Raw genomic sequence first — 16,900 nt, forward strand, 5'->3', positions numbered from 1 at the left:
TTTGAGCCCTACGGTGGGTGTAGAGATTACTTTTAATCTTTAAAAATAATAATAATTACCACCAAAGAGACTTATATTGGATGGGATGTGAAAATGCCTGTCACTGATTTTTTTTCCTGCATAGAACTGAGTGCTTGTTCAAAAGACCATTTGAGCCAGTTGGGGCCCGGGTTACACTTTTCCCCACCCTCTGATAACGTTGTTCAGGGTGATCATGGTCCTAGGCTAACTGCAGCCCTCGCTGAGCCTCTACGTGACCTCAAGTAGACTTCTAATGATATTGGTCTCATTTGAGAATCCTGGAAATCAGTGACATTCTGGATGGGTGAAAAGAGGAAAAGGGGAACACTCCATTCCCCCTCTAGCTGCACCTCACCAACACAAACATAAACACTTTTTCAGGGCTCTCCCCAGACAAAACTTCAAAACAATCAGATTTGTCTTTGGAAACATGCCACCTTCCGGAAGTCTCTAACTTAGATTAGGTGTTGTGAGCAGCCCTCCTTCCTCTTCCACTACTGAACAAATACTCTCTGAGAGTTTAAAGTCTCTTTTGTTTTCCCCACAAGGGCTCCCAGAAAAGGACTCCTTGAAGTACCAACAGTGAGGAAGAGTGAGTAGGAACAGCATCTTACTGTGAGACCTCATGGGTCAGTCAGTTCATGAGGGGACAGCTTCTTTATATATTCCCCTTATACACCCCGGCAACACTCTACACAATTCATAAGCCAGACTGAGCTAATGTCACTCAGTGACTTCCCATTTATCACATAAATGGCACCTTGAAAATGGAATCCACCCAATGGCCTTTTCTCAAAGTCTCTAATTCTACCTTAAATCAGAATACTAAGAGCGTGCCCTTCAAGGCCCTTAATCATGAGCCAAGGAGGAGAGTCTAGGAGCTTTAAGTAACATCTCATTAAATTCTAACACAGGGGAACTCTCATGTGATTAACCTACAAATTTCCAAATCTATTACTTGGTTTTTGAGGAGGCAGGGAAAATGTTGTAAGGATCCATATGCTCATGATTGCTAGAGCATTTAGTATTTTTTTAAATGTTATGTCAACATGAGACATTAAAACCTTAATTAGCCAGAATACCAGAATACTATGAATAACTAATTCATTTATCTTAAAATGAAATTTATCAAAAAGCCTTGGTTTTCACCACTTGTTGCCGAAGGTCTCTCTAAAATGCATCACTCGGGGCGCCTGGTGGCTCAGTCAGTTAAGCATCTGCCTTCGGCTCAGGTCATGATCCTGGGGTCCTGGGATCGAGCCCCACATGGGGCTTCCAGCTCAGTCGGGGAGGGGGGTGTGCTTCTCCCTCTCCCTCTGCCTGCCACTCCCCCTGCTTGTGCTCTCTCTCTCTCTGTCAAATAAACTAAAAAAAATATATGCATCACTCTAATGGCTTTCAACGTTTTTATCCACAGGATCCTTTCTTCAAACAAAAAGTCCTAGGTGGAAACTAATCCATGATGGCTGTAAAGCACAGCTGCTGAGCTTGGAGCAGTGATGGTTCAGGCCCTACCCGCCCTTGGCCTCCCCGGGGCTCTGAGATTTCCCACCACAGGGCTATTAAGAGGTGCTTCAGAATCCATGGAACGCAGTAAAGCACGGTTTAAAAACCATAGTGTTAGCTAGTTTTCCCCCTCTTACACAGAGTTTCATAAGGATTGCTACCTATTTTGTTTCATTAATAGCCAAAATGACTACAAGTTCACTATAAACCACTTCTGTGCTAAGAGTCTTACTTGTTCTAATTACTTCAGTTAATCTTGATATCAACACATGAACATTTACTTACAGCCATTATATTGTCCTTTCACACAGGATTTGCTAGGCCTCCAGTTCATTATTTGAACAAGGCCAAATTGTGGAGTAGATGAAATAGATAACTTGCGCCTTCACCTCTTATACATCCTCTGCTCTTTCCCCTGGAGCCTCAAGCTCCAGGCACGGTCTTTGTGCCACGGATGTTTTCAGTGCCCGTGTACTAAGTGATCACCCCCCCATCAGGCATGGCGACTACCCAGATAAATGAGACAACCCCTGACTTCCAAGAGCTCAGTGCAGAGGACACTGCTCAGGTGCTAGTTTACTCTTCAGGAAATGGCTATGCTCAAAGCATGGACACAGTTTGGACTTTCTTGGGGAAAAAAATGCCAATTTCGTATATTCAAATAAAGATCCACAATCTCTTGTCTGAAATCCTTGGCACTGGATCTGTTTCGGAAGTCAGAATCTTTCAGATTTTAGAAAGATAAGGTGGCGCTCATATCATTGTAACTGTCAGAATAGGTTAGATTATGCTCTAGTAATAAAGACCTGCAAGATCCAGGGTGGTGGGGCTCTGCTTTGCAACCTCTCCAGGTCTCAGGCTGTCAGAGCACACATTATCAAAAGCATAGCTAGTCAGAGTTCCCGAGGGAAAGACGGCTAAAGCTGATTGCAAACTGCCTCCTCAAACTTCTGCTTGGAAGTTACATGTATCACACCTGGTCACAATTCACTGGCCAAATCAAGTCACGTGGTCACACCTAACTTCCAAGGCGAAGGGAATTGCAACCCTACAATGTGCCCAGAGAGTGGAGAGCTGGAAATATTTGGTACACAGCACGCTGGATTTCCACCGCCATATATTGTGTAACAGCCCCAGCAGAGTCTGCCACAGCAAGGAGTAGTAAAACCCGATAACTATGCCACCAAAAATGTGAATATTTATACTATGAGGAGTAAGAAGAGATTATGTATCACCTTACATTTGTTCAGTTCGGGTCTTAAAAGCAAATGAAATTGTGGACCAAACTTCAAAACTTTGTTTTTCAAGCCATGGGTATTTTAAAATTAAGATTAAAAAAAATTATGGAGTCATGCTGTGCTCAAGGATTTATATTTCTGCTCAGTTTTATATTTGTTTTGTTATAATTTCATTATTTTTCATAAAGACATCATCCATTTACAAAACTAAATGTAGAAGCAGTGCAGCCATGACTTTGAACCCCAGAAATGGAGTCCCAGCTCTGCCACTTATGTCCTGTGTGTAACCTTAAACAAGTAAGTTAACCTCCCTGTGCCTCAGTTTCCTTATTGGTAAAAATATGAAAATGATAATGCTTCCCTCAGAGGGTTACTATGAGGATGAAGTGAGATAGTATATGGAAAGTACTTAAAACAGTGCCTAAATTTGAGCTATTATTCATTATTAACTAAATGTCTATTCAAATCCTTTGCCCACCAGCATAGTGAAGACAGAAATATAAACCAGTGGAACAGAACAGAGAGTTCAGAAATGAACCCATGCATACACAGTCGATTGATTTTTGACAAGGGAGCCAGAAATACACAATGGGGAAAGGATGGTCTCTTCAACAAATGGTGTTGGGAAAACTGATTATACAAATGCAAAAGAATGAAATTGGACCCTTACACCATACACAAAAATCCACTCAAAAAGAGTTAAAGACTTAAATGTAAGACCTGAAACTATAGGGGCACCTGGGTGGCTCAGTCAGTTAAGCATTGGACTCTTTGTTTTGGCTCAGGTTATGATCTCAGGGTCATGAGATCGAGCCCTACAACGGGTTCTGCGCTGGATGAGGAGCCTGCTTAAGATTCTTCTCTCCCTCTCCCTCTGCCTGCCCCCACTCGCATACACTCTCATTCAATCTCTCTCTTTAAAAGAAAAGACCTGAAACTATAAAACTCCTAGAAGAAAACATAGGGGAAAACTTCATGACATTAGGTTTAGAAATGATTTCTTGGACATGACATCAAAAGCACACACAACAAAAGCAAAATAGACCAGTAGGACTACACCAAACAAAAAAGTTTCTGCACAACAAAGGGAACAATCCACAAAATGAAAAGACAACTTACAGAATGGGAAAAAATATTTGCATATCCTATCTCTGATAAAGATTTAATGTCCAAAATATATAAGGAACCCACACAGGAGCTTTAAAATGCTAATGCCCAGGTCTTGCCCCCTGAGAGTCGGATATCAATAATCTAGGGTGAGGCCTGGGTATTGGGATTTTCAAAGCTCCCCAGGTGACACGATTGTGCAGTCATCGTAGAAAGCCACTGCTCCTATGGCATTTCCTGCAATATTGAAGAAGCATTCTCTAGTTGGAAAAAACAGTGGATTTCTCTTTCAGCCCTCTTTCCTTGGCCAATAGCACACTAAGATTTTTGTATTTTGTTCTAGGAGAGGAAGGGAAGAATTGTGGAGCATAATCATGGTTTAAAGATATATGTGTTGCTATCCCTAGCTTATTGGGAGGTGTTGTTCTGGGAGTGGCTTCTTGTCCTATTTGCCACCATGGCTCAAGGTTCCAGGGTGCAAGGACCAGCCACTGCTCCTGCTGGCCTCGGTTCCACTTCTGGAAGGTGGAAATAGAAGCAGCTGGTTCTAGATTCTCTGAGCATACTTGGCTGGTGCCAGCCTCTCCTTGGGAGAGCTGTTTTTCTGACCCACCATTTGCAAGTTAGCCTCATACATTGATCGTGCTGCCTAAAATCTATGGTCTATTAATTTTACATGAAATTATAAATGCTAAGATCCTACCAACTGCTGGAAATAGATTTCTTGATAAAGGCTAAGATAAAAGTAAGCTTTGTGTCACAAGAAGGGAAAACAAAGATTGAAGAACCCGAATTAGTGGGCCCTGCAAAAGGGTAAAACAAGTAAAATCATTTAAACGGCCTACAGTGTCTGGGTCAAATTACAGAAATAAGGAATGTAAACACCTCACTCTACCCTTGACTAGTTACTGCTTAAATGCAGTGTCCAGGTAAAGATGACAGAAGAAACAAGATATTTATTTACTTTCGCTCCTGAAACTCCAGGAAAAGGACTGTGAAAGGATTAAAAACATACAATCTCAAAATAAGAATTGGAGGGGAAACAAAGAACAGCAACAAAACTTGGGAAGCTGGAAAGCAGCTGGATGGGAAGCTGATGAGTTAGCAGACCAAAAGAAGCTGAAAACCTGAAGGAGCAGCGGGGAGAGCCACAACGCAGCTCAATTTAGATCACACGCTGGGGGCGAGTAAATAAAGGTTGCACATCCATTCACTTTGGTATTGTCTGTGGCTCCTTCCCTCATACAGCAGCAGAGCTGAGCAGGTGAGAGGGGTTGTGATGTGATAGGCAGCTGCTTGGTCCACAAAGCCTCAAATAGTTACTATCTGGTCCTTCAGAGAAAGAGTTTGCTGATCCCTGCCTAGGTTACTCCAAAGGCTCAGGACCTGGCAATGGCAAGTACGTCAGGGAGTTGGGGAGAGGATGGGATTATAAAAAAAAAAGAGTGGGTTGATTAAGAGTACGTTTAAGAAGCAGTTGGATTTCCAGGTTACCAGATCCTGTACAAAAGGAACATCCAGAGATTAAATAGAAAAGGAGGGTTCATAGAAATTAAAAATAAATAGCTCAATGGATGGGTTAGGAGATAAAATTGAGTCAATGTTCCAAAAGTACAAAAAAAAAAGAGAAAGGACCAGTCTAGTGGTTCAATATCTGGATATAATAAGATATGGAGAAAGTAAGGAGAAAATGGGAGACACGAAATCATTGATACAATTATTTTCTTAATTTCAGGTACTGAAAAGCATGCATGTTGACACTGAATTGGCTCAGGGAGTGCTCAGCAAAATGGATGCTCAGACACCCAAACTAAAGCCTGTCATCATGAAAGAGCAGAACAGAGAAGATCCCTCCAGCTTCTGCAGAGAAAAACCAGGTCAAAGCAAGGGATCAAGAACCAAAACAGCTTTGGTCTTCTCAACAGCAGTCCTGGGACCAAGAAGATAAACATGGGAGCAATGCCTTCAAAATTCTAAAGAAAAATGGTGCCGTCTGCTTGGCACAGAGAAGTATTAATAAATGTTTATTAAACAGCAACAAATTACCAACTTGATTCCTGATCTGTATTTTATTTGTTTCCAACTCCCTTAGAGGAATGTTACATGGACAGAATAGCAATGTGAACACCCATGTTTATTCCATTCTGCCTAGCACAGTCATAGGATTCCACAAATGACCACTGTATGAATAGATGTATCTTCACTATGTCCAGGCCACCATTATCTTTCACTTGGACCTTCCCATTACCCTCCTAACTGTTCTCCTGGAGTCTGCTCTTATCCCCTTAATCCTATCTCCTCACAGCAAGAGAAAAAAAAAAAAACAAAAAACCATTGGCTCAAGTCGCTCCCCTACTTGATACTGTCTAATGACTGGCCATTCCTTTTATAATAAGTTCTGTACCACGGACTAGAAAGTCCTGTATGACTGGGCCCTTGGGTACTTCTCCAGTCCCACCTCACTCACTAGGTTTCTGATCTTTTCTTGATAGAATGTGCTATGTGCCTTCTTGCCACAGTGCCATTCACATGGCCTTTCTTCCATCTGGAACTCTTGCATACCACTTTTCACATGGTTGCCTCCTTTGCGACCTTCAGCTCCCAGCTTGAATATGACATCCTCAGAGAGGCCACTCCTGAACACTTGGTCTAAAGGCGCTTCCCACTGCCATTATTCTCACTCGTAATATGTTCTTTTCCTTCAACACAGCGCAGTGCAGCTACTCATTTTACTGTCTGTCTTTACATCAGTGTGGATTCTGTGAATGTAGAGATAATGCCTGCTTTGTACATTATCATTTCCATAGTGTTGACCCTACTATATGCTCCATAAAGTTTGTTTTAAAAAAAGGGGCACCGGGCGCCTGGGTGGCTCAGTTGGTTAAGCAACTGCCTTCAGCTCAGGTCATGATCCTGGAGTCCCTGGATCGAGTCCCACATCGGGCTCCCTGCTCGGCAGGGAGTCTGCTTCTCCCTCTGACCCTCCCCCCTCTCATGTGCTGTCTCTCTCATTCTCTCTCTCTCAAATAAATAAATAAAATCTTTAAAAAAAAAATAAAAAAAATAAAAATAAAAATAAAAAAAGGGGCACCTGGCTGGCTCAGTCGGTGGAGCCTGTGACTCTTGATATCAGAGTCATGAGTTCGAGACCCACGTCTCGAAGAGCTTACTTGAAAAAAAAAGAAGGGATGCCTAGGTGGCTCAGTCAGTTAAGCGTCTGCCTTCGGCTCAGGTCATGATCCCGGGGTCCTGGGATCGAGCCCTACATCGGGCTCCCTGCTCGGCGGGAAGCCTGTTTCTCCCTCTCCCACTCCCCCTGCTTGTGTTCCTGCTCTCTCTCTCTGTCAAATAAATAAAAAAATCTTTAAAAAGAAAAAAAAAGGGGGGCACCTGGGTGGCTCAGTCGGTTAAGTGTCTGCCTTCGGTTCAGGTCTTGATCCCAGGGGCCTGAGATCGAGCCCCACATCAGGATCCCTGCTCAGCAGGGAACCTACTTCTCCCTCTTCTGCTCCCCCCGCTTGTGCTGTCAAATAAATAAATAAAATCTTAAAAAAAAAAGATGAAGAAGAAGAAGAAAGAAAAGAAGGAAGGAAGGAAGGGTAGGAGAGTTGGAGAGAGTGGAGTTCTCAGTTTAGTAATTTTACGCACCAGACATAGGTCACTGTAACAATTTGAGATTCTACTATGGAATTCTGCCCAAATTTCCAGTTTGGGGACATAGGAATTCACCTGAAATTCTACACTTTCATCTATAGTACCTAGGTATTCCAGGATTGGTTTTTGCTCAATTATCAAGATTCTCCAGCTTGTCCTTCACTTCTGGTGTAGCCAGCTGGCAGAAGGAAGGCTTCCAGATTGTGAAATCCAACCATTTGCTCATATCCCACTTACCAAATGATAGCTACTGCTGGCTTGGATTTTCCCCTGTTAAAAAATTGATCCCAGGGGCACCTGGCTGGCTCCATTGGTAGAGTGTGCGACTCTTGGTCTTGGGGTTGTGAGTTTGAGCCCCACGTTGGGTATAGAGATTACTTAAAAATAAAATCTTAAAAAAAAAATTGATCCCATGTATGTGAAATACTTAGAATAGATAAGTACAAAGAGATAGAAAGCATATTTCCTGATTGCCTAAGTCTGTACTTAGTTACAGGGACTGGGAGGAGGGAGAAATAGGAAGTGACTGTTTAATGGGTACTGGGCTTTCTTTTGGGGTGATGAAAATGTTCGGGACTAGCTAGTGCTGATGGGTGCATAGCACTGTGAATATATTAAATGCCCCTGAATTGTACACTTTAAAATGGTTAAATGGTGAATTTTATCACAATTAAAAAAAAAAAAACTATCCCATATGCTTTCCTTTTACTTATTCTAAAAATAAGAGACCATTATTATGGAAGACAACCTAATCCCTAACACTCCTTTGTCAGACACAAAATCTGGTCCTAAATTTATTTTTTAAATTTTTTTTAAGATTTTATTTATTATTTTTTTGAGAGAGAGACAGTGAGAGAGCACAGGAATGAGGTGAATGGCAGAGGGAGAAGCTGAGTCCCTGCTGAGCAAGGAGCCGAATGCGGCACTCGATCCCAAGACCCTGGGATCATGACCTGAGCCGAAGGCAGACGCTTAACTGACTGAGCCACCCAGGCGTCCCTGGTCCTAAATTTAAAATAAATGTTACTATACTGTGGGAAACTTCCACTTTCTTTTTTAATTTTAATTCTAGTATAGTTTTTTTTTATTTGAATTCCAGTATAGTTAACGTACAGTGTTATATTAATTTCGGTGAAACTTCCACTCTCTTATTTGCAGTTGATAATGAGGTGGGAAGTTACTGCTTCTCCCTTAATTCTCCATACCCAGTATTTTACATGTGCTTCCTCTGTGCCTAATTTTTATTTGATGCTTTTACTTAAGTAATGATAGATTTTATTTTATCTATTTACTTTTTAAGGATTTTATTTTTAAGTAATTTCTACACCCAACATGGGGCTCAAACTTACAACCCCGAGATCGAGTCTCATGTCCACTGACTGAGCCAGCCAGGTGCCCCAAAGTAATGATAGATTTTAAAATGCATCTTACAATTAAATCAATAATCAACATAACTACCCAGAACACTTCCACAGGGTCAGAGTTTGAAGGAAACTTACTATTAAAAATGCAAAATGTAGCATAAATTTCTAAGAAAGCACAACTCTTTCAAAGATAGGTTTGCTGGGAGGGATCAGTAGAGGCCTTTACTTGCTATTTTATATGCATTAAAATCAGAAGCCAATTTGCAATAATGTTTAGACTTTGTCCATTTCAAAGCTTTAGCATTCATATGCATCTGGGTAGTGTGTTTTCTTGACTTCTCCACTGCACAAGTCCTTTCCGAAGCTCCTGGTCACCACTGACAATTGAGGACTGATAATTATTAACAAGGGCCCCTATTAGCTTCACACACACTGGATTAGAAGCCAGCATTGCCTTAGGAAGGAGGAAAAAGACCTGTTTTCAGCATAGCAGAAAAACCTTCTCAACTTGCAGAGCAGTAAATGTGTCCCTCCACGATTTCAGTAGTGCTAAAAATAACTTCCATGCCTTCATCTCCCTTCCCTAAGTCTTTTAAAGTAGGAGATAAATCTAGAAGCTTGCTTGAAACCGACTGGATTTCTTCAAACTTTGAACACTGGATTTGTTCCCACAAAGGTACTGCTCTCTTTAAGCTTTTAAATACTCAAGGTTGAAGTATTTCTTAAATTAAACATTGTACATGCTTGTCATTTTCGAATGAGCCTTCATATATGGGAGCTGTTTTTCTTTCCCAAGAGGGAGTGATGTGGAAGGATTACCTATAGATACGAAGTGGCATACGGCTAACTGTGGGGGAGCAAGCACAGAATGCTTCTATATTTCACTAAGTGCGGAGGGCCATGGGGAATGCAGTTACCAGCAAACACCAGAATGGCCTACAGGTAAACATATGGCATTTCTCACAATAATCATCTCTTAAAACCTCCCAACAATACTGTAAAAAAAACTCACCAATAGAAATCCAGTATCACAAAAGGCCAAAAGTTTACTAACAAACTGGTATATACGAATTTGACCTTCAACATTCACAAGACCAATTGCATGTAATGCGTCTTGTTCACAAAATATGGTGTAGGTTCCTCTTCCTCTATAAACAAATTAAGTTCAACAACAACAACAAAAATAAACTTGGGCAGTAAATTGCTATTAACTTCAAGGATATCATTCATCTCTTCCTCGTTCAATCTATAAATATTTATGGACTCTCTGCCAAGTATCAGACCCTGTCCCAGGTTAGGGATACAGCAGTGAGAGAAAGAGACTTTGTCCGTAACTTCGAAGAGTTTATAATCTCACAGGAACACAGATATACAAGTAATTAGAAATAAGTAATCATTTTAGAAAAGACAAATGCTTCCTTCATCAAGTTATCTTATCAAAATGCTAAGTACTACCAGTTATGTTTGGCAAGAACACATTACTTCTTCGTGTAGGGACAAAAAATGTTCCCCCAAATCCTCCCTTTACATTTATAACAAGAGTCGTCTCTCTTGTGAATTAAGTAAACCACCCTTACCATGGAGACTTTCCTGAGAGTGGCTACAGTCTAGAAACCACTATAACTAGAAACCCAAGCAGCCAGAGAGATGCTCTCCATTTCTCAATAACTTTTGTATTGGTGTTGTGCTTGGATAACTGGAAGTCAGGATGTTCCTTCCGGGCCCTAAACTCCCTGTTTCTATGTAGACCAAGTGCCATGCAGGTTGGCAGAAACCTTGCTTATGTAAGAACTCGAGCATACTTTCCTATTTTAAAAGTTAGAGAGACCCAAGTGAGGCAAACAAATGGACAAAAGCCCAACATCAAGTCCCAGCACCCAGTGTAGTAAACCAATAAGCATGCAGTGGTCCTCCCATCTAGCCAGCACAGTAAACGAAGTCCACACCTCTTGCTTGACATTCTTTGAAACTGAGATTATCAGGTAGTAGACTTGTTGCCTGGCATTATCAAACCACCTCGATAAGCTCATCCACCCTTTAAGTAAGACTAGCAATGGGCCAGGAAACCTGGGTATATGCCATGAATGAGCCAGGACTACTTAACTGAAATAAAAATTCCACACCTTAAACTCTCTTCTGAAGAGTTTAATTTAAAAAGAAAATTAGCACAGAGGCAAACATAAACGAAGGAGCAAGGTTATTGCATGCTTTTAGCACCAGATTTATCAACAGAATCATAATTAGAAGCCTGCCACTGAAATAATACAATTTGATGCTACATTTATTCTTGTGAGATATTGATCATCCCTAAAGAAACAAAGTGAACCTCAATACCATCACCAAATATTTTGGAAACTCAGTTTCAATCCTACCAATGGATACCATCATTTTCCCCAGTTGAGAGTGGATGGGTACAACTGGTGAATTAGAATTGATGGTGGTGGAGTGCCCGGGTGGCTCAGTCGGTTAAGCATCTGACCCTTGATCTCAGGTCAGGTCTTGATCTCCCAGTCATGAGTTCAAGCCCCGTGTTGGGCTCCATGCTGGGTGTCGAGCCTACTTAAAAAAAAAAAAAAAAAAAAAATGGTGGAGGCACTGAGAAACAGTGAAGTTTTTAATCCTTTGGAATTCCTGGGCACTGCTTTGGGTGTAGGAAGAACTGAAAATCATTTTGCAACAAGAAAATAAAATGTTTGAATTTCTGCTGATTTTTTCCTAGTTTACTGCGACTCCTCACATCTGGAAAACTTCCACTGATCCAAATGAAAGATATTTCCAAAGAACCATTTGAGGTTGCTGAGGTAGCTCATAGCTTAAATACAAAAAAGAAGGGCAGCTGGTGGGGGAAGGTGGAGAGGGCCATGAAAGACAGGAAACCCGTCTTCATGAAGAGCATTTTAAGGGTATAGTTAGTACGAAATGATAAATACTGACAATGAGCCATCTTCCAAGAGGAAGAAACAATTTTTTTTTTTTAAAGATTTATTTATTTGACACAGAGAGAGACAGCTAGAGAGGGAACACGCAGGGGGGAGCGGGAGAGGGAGAAGCAGGCTCCTGGCTGAGCAGGGAGCCCGATGCGGGGCTCGATCCCAGGACCCTGGGATCATGACCTGAGCCGAAGGCAGATGCTTAACGACTGAGCCACCCAAGCGCCCCTTTCTTTTTTTACACCCCATGAATAACAAGGCCAATCTGGAACTGGCAGCCTTTTCCACAACTGGTGCAGATGTCTCCACGTTAGACTCTAGGGTTGGCACTCCTATCGGCAGTGTTTATCTTTCCCTTTTGTGGAAACGTGTACCTGTTTTGGGAGTGTGTGAGCCCTCGACTCCTGTACATTACATTAAGCTGACATTCTGGGACTTGACCTTATGAATAATACACAGGTATTTACTGAGCAGTGGGAAAGCTGGGCCTCTGCTCTCAGTGGAGAGGGACAAATTATAAACAAGAAACCAACAACTCGATGTGTGCGCCATGAAGAAACTGAGAATAATGGAGATGCTACTTTAATAAGGGTGGTCGGGAAAGGCAACCCCGGTGAGTGAGGTGGAATTTGAGCAGGCCTTTGAGAGGAATCAGGGGCAAGTCCTACCCAACAGGTGAGTTGCCGGCAAAGGAGGATCTGGGGAGAGGAGGCTGGGCAAAGGCATCCAGGAACCTGCTTGTTGGGTTCAAAGCATTTTTTAATGTTTCTTATTTTATTCTTTGGTCCTCTTGAAGACCTCCCTTTGTTCAAACAGAATAGTACTTGCTTTGGGTATTTAATACCTAGTACATGATTTGAGACAACCAACTCAAAGCAGTAAATGTTGAAGAATTTCATTACACATTATGTAGCTGGAGATTCCTCCTTTAAAATGGCACGGCCATTTGGACAGTTGACCAATCTCTTAATTTGAATAACATTCTCCAAAGAACGTATCGATATTTTCCCCCAGCATTTTGATATACTTTTTGTGAGATGCCTGAATCATTAATGTAACCAGCAGTATTTAATTTATAACATTAAAGCAATCATAGTATTTTAAGTTAGAAAATGTATGACTTTCAGGATTCCTGTCATAGGAAAGAGAGATGGATAAAGATTAGGAAAAGGTAAGCAAAGGAAATAATATGACTTATGAACACAGAATTATTTGGTAAAGATGAAACGCATATATTGATTTAAAAGCTTTTTAATTTTTTGAATTTTTTAAGTGAATGGCTCATCTTTCTTAATTCATGCCTGTAGCAGTTTTATCTGCTAGATTAGAATTCATTAAAAAAAAGAAACTAAATGTCATTAATACTTCTTTGTAATGAGTATCTTGACTAAATGGCTAGGGGCAGACAACAGTGTCTTCCTGGGGCTTAGTATTGTGGTATATATACACCCTGTAATTAACAACACGATTCATTAACAATACCACTCTATGCTGACATTATGTTCTTAACCAGACAAGAAGCTTTTCTCTTTTCCCCAATCTAACCCTTAAACAGTATTTCTGGGCAACATCAGTACCATGCCCTCGCAATTACCAAATTCTCTTTTTAACATAACCTAAGACATTCTGAAACATAGCTGACTGATGGCATGTGTGTATTCATTCAGTCCATTCATCAAATATTCATTGAACACCTACACTGTGCCTCTGAGCACAGTGTTCTGCTGAGGGAAAATGACAAAAGTGCAACTTTTTGCAAATAGCCCTGAGATGGCCTTAAAGATGGGTGCCCATTCTCGGTCTTCTCCCATCAAAAGATGGAGGTTATTTCTCCTTCCTTGAATCTACTTCACTGTGACTGCTTTAACCAACAGAATGCAGCAGAAGCCAGGCCTTCCCAATTTCAGACCTGGCTTTTCAGAGTACTAACAGTTATCATTTCCTCCCTCTCGGAACTCTCATATTCAGGACCCCAAAACCACCATGTACAAAGCCCCTCTCCCCTTTTGGAGAGACCGTGTGGGGAAGACCTGTGGAGAGGAGAGGTACTGAGACTATGTGGAAAAGGAGAGAGGCCCAGCCATCCCAGTGTCCTAGGGGAGCCTCCTGATGACTCTAGACCCGGCACTATCTGATTACAACCATTAGAAACCCCAAGGAAGGCCCGCAGAAGAGCTGCATAGCTAAGCCCAGTCAACCCACAGACCTATGCGAGAGGATGAAAGGATGGTTGTTTTAAGCCACAGTATTTGGGCATGGGTTGTTATATAGTGATAAAGAACTAAATAAGCCTCAGTGGAATTTGGGGGCTCACCGATGGGGCACTCCCACACATGCACTGCACTCAGAATATTTTGGAGGTCAGTTTTCCAGAAGAGGCAATATATAGCCAGATGATTACAACAGTTCTGCTTTTTTCAGAAGGGAGTCACTAAAAAGAATTCATTCCCCTCCCTCTGGTAGTGAACTGGCCATTCTGAGAGCTAGACAGAGGCAGTCCATTAAATATCACCTGAGAAGGTGCTGGAGTAACTCACTGGGTGGGAAGAGGCTATAGAACCTCGTGGCCAAGGCACAGCCGGTGTCTCTAGAGGCAGATGTTTCCGTTTCAGGTGCACTGCCCCTCAGGGCTCACCATAGCTCATCATCATCCCACTTCCGCAACACAACTGGACTGATCATAATCGCCCAAGACCCTGGAGAGCCACCAGAGTTGCCTTTCGTTCTGATGGACAAATCAGACTGTTCCATCTTTTATGTTTTTTTAGAGAGAGCACAAGTGGGGAGGGGCAGAGGGAGAAGGAGAGAGAATCCCAAGCAGGCTCCACACCCAGCATGGAGCCTGACGCAGGGCTGGATCCCACGACCCTGAGATCATGACCTGAGCTGAAATCAAGAGTCAGCCGCTTAACCGACTGAGCCACGCAGGTGCCCCGTATCAGTTTCATCTTAAAGGTTATCAATATTGCCTCCTCTGCCCATCCCCTGCTCCAAACTCCTCAGCAAGACATAGAACAGACTCTTCATATCTTCAGGTATTAGTTTCTTGTGGTTATCATAACAAATTACCATAAACTTTATGGCTTGAAACAACCGAAATGTATTCTCTCAGCTTTAGAGGCCAGAAGTCTGAAATAAAGGTGTCTACAGGGCTGTGCTCTCTCAAAAGGCTCTAGGGGAGAATCCTTCCTTGCTTCTTCCAGTCTCTGGTGGCTCCGGGTATCCCTCAGTTTGTGTTATGTCACTCCAATGTGTACCTGTCTTCCCATGGCCTTCTCTGTGTCTGTGTTTTCTTCTTATAAGGACACTTACCACAGGATGTAGGACCCACCTGGGTAATTCAAGATAATCTCATTTAGAAATCCCTAATCTATTTGCATCTGCAAAGACCCCTTTTCCAAATAAGATCGTATCTACATGTTCCTGGTGGAACCATCTTTTGGGGGGGGGGCACCATTTAATCCACTATACCTCACTCCTCCATGTCCTCTCTTTCTCCCCATTGTCCCTGGTCCAGTGATGCTGTGATCTGGGCACTCTTTGCCACTTGCACTTCCCATGACACACTGTGCTCGTTTGTGTGTCTGTATGAGGGCAATCACATGACAGCACCCTCTGCCATTCGCTATATGCCCTGGCAGAACAAAGTCTTTGGGGCCAGTTCAGATGTCACTCTTCCATACTACCTTCTTAATACCTCACAGGGAAAATTAGTTGCTTCTCACTTCCCATAGCACATTGTCCAGGGTCTTACATGGGCATGGCTAAGTGCTTAATAGATACTCGCTGAACTAGCTGGGTCAAGTTTGGCTTATGAGTAGATGGATATAGGTTCTATCCCCATCTATAAGGTAGATTGCTGGCATTTTATTCCTTTGGGGTTCACAAGGCTTTCTGATCTTTAGAAGTGTTTATGTTAAATAAAACATATGTATCTGGGGGTGCCTGCCTGGCTCAGTTGGTAGAGCATGTGACTCTTGATCTCAGTGTCATGAGTTCAAGCCCCATGTTGGGTGTAGAGCTTACTAAAAAAAAAGAAAAAGAAAAAAAAAGAAAACAGATATGTATCTAACACTCTATGCCACTGTCAGTTAATACACTTGGGGTATTATTAACAGCTGGAAGAGAGGACCCCTCTCAGGAATTAAATATTGGGGATAGATGGTCAAATAGAGGGTGACAAAATGCTCACCAATATTTCCCTTTTTTGGACATTCTGGAAAATCTATATTTATAAGCCTTCCTTACATTCCTTACATTTAAGTTTGGAACATGAGACTAATTCTCATCAAAGAAATGGGGCGCCTGGGTGTCTCAGTTGGTTAAGCGTCTGCCTTCAGCTTAGGTCATAATCCCAGGGTCCTGGGATCAAGCTCCACATCGGGCTCCCTGCTCCCCGGGGAGCCTGCTTCTCCTTCTCCCTTTGCCATTCCCCGTACTTGTGCTCTCTGGCTCTCTCTACCTCTCTGTTGAAAGAAAAGAAAAGAAAAGAAAAGAAAAGAAAAGAAAGAAAAGAAAAGAAAAGAAAAGAAAAGAAAAGAAAAGAAAAGAAAAGAAAAGAAAGAAAAGAAAAAAGAAAAGAAAAGAAAAGAAAAGAAAGAAAAGAAAAGAAAAGAAAAGAAAGAAAAGAAAGAAAGAAAGAAAGAAAGAAAGAAAGAAAGAAAGAAAGAAAGAAAGAAAAGAAATGAAGACAGGGTGGCTCAGTCAGTTAAGTGTCTTCCTTCGGCTCAGGTCATGGTCTTGGGATCCTGGAATTGAGCCCTGCGTCAGGCTCCCTGCTCAGTGGGGAGCCTGCTTCTCCCTCTCCTGCTGCCCCTGCTTGTGCATGCACTCTCTCTCTCAATCTCTGTCAAATAAATAGATAAATAAAATCTTTAAAAAAAAAAAAAAGAAATAAAGACAGAGTGATATACTTCATTTCTAGGTCTGTCCACTAAAATCTCCCAAGAGATCATTGGCTTTCTCTTGTTTTCATCTGTGTGGCTGGAAATGAGGACTTCAAGATCACAGAACCCTACCATGCCAGGAGCTCAGACTCCTGAGTCACTATTTGGAAAAAGAAACATAAAGGAGAGATATC

At 41.9% G+C, this 16,900-nt stretch overlaps 1 protein-coding gene and 1 long non-coding RNA gene across 6 annotated transcripts in view; one reads left to right on the forward strand and one right to left on the reverse strand.

Annotated features, from left to right (window-relative positions):
* The window catches only part of LOC144380606 (uncharacterized), a 110,432-nt gene extending 104,416 nt beyond the window's left edge, over positions 1–6,016 (forward strand). For both annotated transcript variants that reach the window (XR_013444820.1, XR_013444821.1), the window contains one exon: positions 5,608–6,016. This is a non-coding gene — a long non-coding RNA (uncharacterized LOC144380606). The remainder of the gene's footprint in view (positions 1–5,607) is intronic.
* The window catches only part of FRMPD4 (FERM and PDZ domain containing 4), an 829,477-nt gene that overhangs the window by 711,993 nt on the left and 100,584 nt on the right, over positions 1–16,900 (reverse strand). The window lies entirely within an intron of this gene.

The sequence above is a fragment of the Halichoerus grypus genome, chromosome X (genome assembly GCF_964656455.1).
Source record: "Halichoerus grypus chromosome X, mHalGry1.hap1.1, whole genome shotgun sequence".
NCBI lineage: Eukaryota > Metazoa > Chordata > Mammalia > Carnivora > Phocidae > Halichoerus > Halichoerus grypus.